Raw genomic sequence first — 7,045 nt, forward strand, 5'->3', positions numbered from 1 at the left:
TCGCAGTCCCTAAACCCATTCCCAGCAGGAAGTTTCCTGGTTAGAAGGAAAGCAGCCGATGATGAGAAGGGCAGAACTAGGTCTAAATGATTCCGATCACTGTCAGCCACTTGGTAATTTCGTGTTCCCAATTCCTGTTGATTCCAGATCCATCTTACTGTTAGGGAAAGGCTCTGCTTCACTCTGGGAGGCCTTAGGAGTTTCACTCATCCATGCAGTCAGCAAATGTTTTATTGAGCACCTACTATGAGCCAATGCACAGAGCTGGAAACCAGGCTTCCAGCCCGAGGTCCTGCAGTTCAATAGGGTTGACAGGTATTGAGTAGAGGTGTAAGGGATGTCACAAAAAGGGAATGGCCACTTGCTATGGGAGTAACAACAGAGGGTAGGAGTGGGTTTGGGGAAGCCTCCCTGAGGAAGGGGCCTGTGAATGAGACCTGGAGGTGTAGGGGAGCCCATTAGACTCATTTCCTCCACATGAACAGCCTCATTTCTGTTTTATTCTATGCTCAGTGTCTGGTACCTAATGGGTGCTCAATAAATATTTGACACTCAACAAAAACAACTCTTGGACTCAGAACAGGGCCGGGCCCTTATATGAGCTTGGTCTATCACAGGGAGTGACCTGGAACAAATGAGGGAGGCTGGAGTCTCCCACTCCGGTTGGGAAATATCTCTAACACACCCTTTGCCTTGTACAGCCTACAAGACCTGGAAATGCTGAGAACTCTGCCAAAGTAGGAGGTGGTGAAATGCATCACTGTAACTGCCTGGAAAAACCTCACCTCTCTAAAGTAAATGCCAGCAGCCATTAAGAATCCATTTAAGAAAAAAAAACACAGGCCGGGCGCGGTGGCTCAAGCCTGTAATCCCAGCACTTTGGGAGGCCGAGACGGGCGGATCACGAGGTCAGGAGATCGAGACCATCCTGGCTAACATGGTGAAACCCCGTCTCTACTAAAAAATACAAAAAACTAGCCGGGCGACATGGCGGGCGCCTGTAGTCCCAGCTGCTTGGGAGGCTGAGGCAGGAGAATGGCGTAAACCCAGGAGGCGGAGCTTGCAGTGAGCTGAGACCTGGCCACTGCACTCCAGCCTGGGCGGCAGAGCGAGACTCCGTCTCAAAAAAAAAAAAAAAGAAAAAAGAAAAAAAAACACAAAAAACCCTGAATCCCAAGGGCATTTGAGAAGGGAGGGACTCACTCCTGTGTTTTCACTGCTTCTGTGTGCCCAGCTCCTTGCAAACATAAGCTCCACGGGGGTGCGACCTGGTGTCTTGTTCATTGCCATGTCTTCTACTCCTGGAATGGTGTCTCCACCATAGTCGATGCTCAATAACTACTAGTTGATTGACTAAATGAGTGAATGAATTACCTTATTTAATCCTCATAACAACCCTATGGACAGGTACCATTGCTTTCCTTTTTCACAGGCAGCAGACTGGGTCTTTATGAGATTACCCAGCTAAACCATAGCAGAGCTAGAACTGGGCTCTACATGACAGGGTCTTGCTTTGCCGCCCAGGCAGCAGTGCAGTGGCACAATCATAGCTCATTGTAACCTCAAATTCCTGGGCTCAAGTGATCCTCCTGCCTCAGCTTCCCAAGTAGCTAAGAGTATAGATACACACCACCATACATGGCTAATTTTTATTTTTTGTAGAAGCAGGGTCTTACTATGTTGCCCAGACCAGTCTCAAACTCCTGACCTCAAGCGATCCTCCAGCCTTAGCTTCTCAAAGTGCTGGGTTTACCGGCACATGATCACTCCACCTGGCCCAGGGTCCTGCATTTGTTTGCTTTGCATGCCTGTGTTGTCAGCCACTTGGCTGTGCTGATGAGCGGGGACCAGTGTTCACGGCCGACTCTGGTGGGTAAAGTTGAACACAGCAGGAAGGACACATGATGTGGAACCCTGAATCTCGAGTTTCAGTCCCTTCCTCTTCTTAGGCCACTTACTGGACCTCTCTGTACTTCGATTTAATTATCTATAAAATGAGAGTGTTCTGCTTGACTTGTGTTTTTAGAATTCTCAGTTAGATAATACCTTCATTTCATCTCTTCCCATTTGTTCTCATAGTACCATCTCTAAAAGTGAGGTGTGGCCATGAGAAAGTGCTGTGTCAGATTATAATTGGTAGCTGTTTTTTCTTAGTTATACAAAATGATGCATCTTTCAGTCAATGGCATCTTGGATATTAGGAAATTCAATAAATGTGCAAGTGTGGTAGAAACTACAAAATCTTGTAATTTACATTCGCGTGTTAAATCGTAGTCAATAGGCCAGGCATGGTGGCTCATGCCTGTAATCCCTACACTTTGGGAAGCTGAGGGAGAGAATTACTTGAGCCCAGGAGTTCAAGACCAGCCTACGCAACACAGCAAGACCCCTATCTCTACAAAAACTGAAAACAGGCCAGGCGCAGTGGCTTATGCCTGTCATCCCAGCACTTTGGGAGGCCAAGGTGTGTGGATCACTTGAGGTCAGGACTTTGAGACCAGCCTGGCCAACATAGTGAAACACCATCTCTACTAAAAATACAAAAATTAGCGGGCCGTGGTGGCGGACGCCTGTAGTCCAGCTACTTGGGAGGCTGAGGCAAGAGAATCACTTGAACCCGTGGGGGTGGAGGTTGCAGTGAGCCAAGATCACACTACTGCACTTTAGCCTGGGTGACAGAGCAAGACTCAGTCTTAAAAAATAAATAAATAAATAAAAATGAAAATAAAAATCATTAGCAGGGCGTGATGGCGTGTGCCTCTAATCCCAACTATGTAAGAGAGTGACATGGAAGGATTGCTTGAGCCTGGGAGATGAAGGCAGCAGTGACCCTTGATCGTGCCACTGTACTCCAGCCTGGGTGACAGCAAGACCTTCTCTCAAAAAACAAAACAGTCAGGGAAGCATTTTCTTACCCAATATTTGACTCGTGTTCCAGAAGTCCCATGTGAAGCAAAGGAGTACTCCCAGTTGGATCTGAATTTGAGTCCCTCCCTAGGAACTGACTAGCTTGGAGCCACAGGTTCCTTTTCTTTTTTTTTTCTTTTTTTTTTTTGGAGACGGAGTCTCGCTCTGTCGCCCGGACTGGAGTGCAGTGGCCGGATCTCAGCTCACTGCAAGCTCCGCCTCCCAGGTTTATGCCATTCTCCTGCCTCAGCCTCCCGAGTAGCTGGTACTACAGGCGCCCGCCACCTCGCCCGGAGTTTTTTCTATTTTTTTAGTAGAGATGGGGTTTCACCGTGTTTGCCAGGATGGTCTCGATCTCCTGACCTCGTGATCCGCCCGTCTCGGCCTCCCAAAGTGCTGGGATTACAGCTTGAGCCACCGCGCCCGGCCCTTCCTTTTCTATACATTGGGAATAATGGTGCCTGCTGTTGGGGTCGGGGGAATGTCCTGGTTTGACCCTAACTAGTGACCCCTGCTGGAAGACAAAGGAAACCAAGCGGCATCTCTTTGCCTAGATTGACTTGTGTTGAGGGAAGGAAGCAGCGGGAACAGACAGTAAGGGCAGTGCCCACACCAGGATTTGGACCCCTTAAGTAAATGTGACCTTCACTAGTTTGCTTAACCCTAAGGCTCATCTCCCTCCTCAGTAAAATTGAGGTCATAGCACCTCCCCCGAGGCTTATGGTGACAGTGAAGGAGCTAAGGCTTGACAATTCTTAGAGCCAGCCTGACCCTTCACACTTGACACAGAGTGACTGCTGCTAGTGCTGTTATTTATTTTGATTATTACTCCATATCTGTGTCCTGGGAGCATATGATGAAGATCTGTAGAAGGGGCAGATGTACTGGAACCCAAAAAGGTGGGCTGAGGGGCTGTAGGCTGCTTTCTCAGGTGCCCAGTTGGCAGCCTGGCAGCCTGATTTAGCCTCCAGGATGTTGTTTTCGGTGCAGACTGCTTTAAAACATTTGCAAGGGCCATTAGATGGGGCACACAGACCCTGTTCACCCCACACTGTCCTGTAGGGCTGCTGCCTCACTCACCCCCAGTCCCTGCCTGCTCTGCCAGGCTCTGAAGTCCTTGGAATCAACAGGAAACAGCACCTTGGCTGGAAATCAGCATTTCCCAGAGACCCTGGCAGCCAGGACAGTTTGAGGGTGATGGACGCCAACTCCAGAGCAGGACACATGGGCTGTGTGTGAGATTCACCCAGAGATGACACCTGTGTGCAACTTTAGACACCTGGAGAAGCTTTCATGGGTCTGGTGATAGGCAGGAGCAGAAAATAGTGAAATGCAGGGCATTTCCTTTGATAGGATTCTGTGTGTATCCACAGGCCCATGGGCTTGCAGGTTGCCTTCCGGCTTGTTAGAAAGGTGAGAAATGGTCACCACGAAGACCTGGCCAACAGCCATCGCTGTCCATGGATGAAGGTCAGCCAGGACACTCGCTGCTGCTGTTGTCCCACTGTGCCAGACAGTGCCTGGAGTTCCGAGAACACTGTGGAGGGACTGATGGCACAGTCTTACCTAGAAAGACCTCTCTGATGAGCTTGGTCGGACATTTCACAATTTCTAGTACAGCTGCCTCTCCAAGTTTCTCATCGGGCACGTGAGACAGGTCATCACTACGAAACACCACCAAGCCAATTTGGGGCAGGCAGCCCAGGAAGGGCACAAGAAAAGGAAGGGACCGTTCTGCAGTGAGAGGAAAACCTGCGGACCTGGGCCTCAGATGTCCCCTTAAGGGGGAATGGCCAGGCTAGAGTGGAGTCAGATGGGACAGAGCTGAGAGCTAGGCTTCACCATTTTCCTGCTGTGGGTCCCTTGACTGGTTGTTTAACCTCTCTGAGCCTCTATTAATTCATCTGTAATGTTGGGATAATACAGTTCTTACAGAGTGCTTGTTAGGTATCCATCAAGGAGGAAAATTATATACATAATGTAGTACAGTAAGAGTAGCTGCTAGGTTGTAATTAATATTAGTATTTAGAGAGGAAAGCTCTGGAGTTCCAGTCCCATCTGCAAACCCCAAGAGAGCTCAGGGTTGAGAAGCCATCTCTGAATTATGTTCCTTTCCCGAAGAGTTCAAAGGAGTTTGAAGCTGGCTTTAGAGTCTAGGGTTCAGATCTTTTCCAGGGCAGGTACTGATTCTGCCCCGGGACAATTGTGCCCCCTACGCCATGAATCTAAATTCTTTTTTTTTTTTTTTTTTTTTTTTTTTTTGAGGCGGAGTCTCGCTCTGTCGCCCGGACTGGAGTGCAGTGGCCGGATCTCAGCTCACTGCAAGCTCCGCCTCCCGGGTTTACGCCATTCTCCTGCCTCAGCCTCCTGAGTAGCTGGGACTACAGGCGCCCGCCACCTCGCCCGGCTAGTTTTTGTATTTTTAGTAGAGACGGGGTTTCACTGTGTTAGCCAGGATGGTCTCGATCTCCTGACCTCGTGATCCGCCCGTCTCGGCCTCCCAAAGTGCTGGGATTACAGGCTTGAGCCACCGCGCCCGGCCGAATCTAAATTCTTGGGTCCACCTTAGAAATGCTCGGCAAGGGGAGGAAAACGGTGGCAGGTGGGGTGTAGAGATGGGGAGACGTCCAGACAATCAAAATCCTGAGGCCTCTGAGGCCCAGGTACTCCCCCAGTGAAACTAATTAGCATAGTAATATTGATACTGCTGCTAGAAGCTCACACTGGCTGACTTTCCGCCAGGTACTTTCTGTGTGTTGTTGCCATGGCCACTAATTTTTTCCCCACTATGACACTGCAATGTAAATTCTATTGTTAGATTTTATTGTTTGACAGATAAAGAAACCAAGACACAGAAAAGTTAAGAATTGTGCCTATCCTAAATCAAGCACCAGAAACGGGAGAAAAAATGTGTGCCTAAGTGTACACCACTAGAAAGTGGTGGGGCCAAGATCTGAACCCAGTCAGCCTGGCCCCAGAGTCTATGCTCACAGCCATAGCCTCCTATAGTGTCTCTGATACCCACATGAGGGCAGCAAGAGGGGCTGTTTTGCCCTGACAGCTCCCTGGGGACAGGCCAGAACCCCAAAGACAGAGGGACAAAATTTCACATTTTTTATTTCTAGATTGCATAATCTAATTCTGTCTGATAAAAAACACACCAGGTGCATTTTTAATTTTTTTAGGTGCTTTTTTTTTTTTTTTTGAGACAGAGTCTTACTCTGTCGCCCAGGCTGGAGTGCAGTGGTGGGATCTTGGCTCACTGCAACCTCCGTCTCCCAGGTTCAAGCGATTCTCCTGCCTCAGCCTCCTGAGTAGCAAAACACTCCTAATTTCTAATGGCCATCCTCAAAGGGACTGCAGCTCTCTTAGAAGTCAAATTTCAGCCGGGCGTGGTGGCTCACACCTGTAATCCCAGCACTTTGGGAGGCCAAGGTGGGTGGATCATGAGGTCAGGAGATTGAGACCATCCTGGCTAACACAGTGAAACCCCGTCTCTACTAAAAATACAAAAAAATTAGCTGGGCATGGTGGCGGGTGCCGGTAGTCCCAGCTACTCAGGAGGCTGAGGCAGGAGAATGGTGTGAACCCAGGAGGCAGAGCTTGCAGTGAGCGGAGATCACACCACTGTACTCCAGCCTGGGTGACAGAGCAAGACTCCATCTCAAAAAAAAAAAAAAAGTCAAATTTCATTATAATTGAAGAATTGTAAAGGGTTCTAAAGATCTTCTTATCTGATGCTGTGGACCTCTTCAAGGTCTCAGAGATTTCCCAGAAAAAAAAATGTGCATCTGTGGCCAAGCATGGTGGCTCACACCTGCAATCCCAGCACTTTGGGAGGCCGAGGCAGGTAGATCACCTGAGGTCCGGAGTTTGAGACCAGCCTAACCAACATGGTGAAACCCCATCTCTACTAAAAACACAAAATTAGCCAGGCGTGGTGGCGCATGCCTGTAATCCCAGCTACTCGGGAGGCTGAGGCAGGAGAATTGCTTGAACCCAGGAGGCAGAGATTGCGGTGAGCCAAGATGGCACCATTGCACTCCAGCCTGGGCAAAAAGAGTGAAACTCCGTCTCAAAATTAAAAAAAAAAATGTGCATCTGTTAAAGGGTCATGAATTTCCTGAGGGATCCCATC

The sequence above is a fragment of the Trachypithecus francoisi genome, unplaced genomic scaffold (genome assembly GCF_009764315.1).
Source record: "Trachypithecus francoisi isolate TF-2019V2 unplaced genomic scaffold, Tfra_2.0 Lachesis_group12, whole genome shotgun sequence".
Taxonomy (NCBI): domain Eukaryota; kingdom Metazoa; phylum Chordata; class Mammalia; order Primates; family Cercopithecidae; genus Trachypithecus; species Trachypithecus francoisi.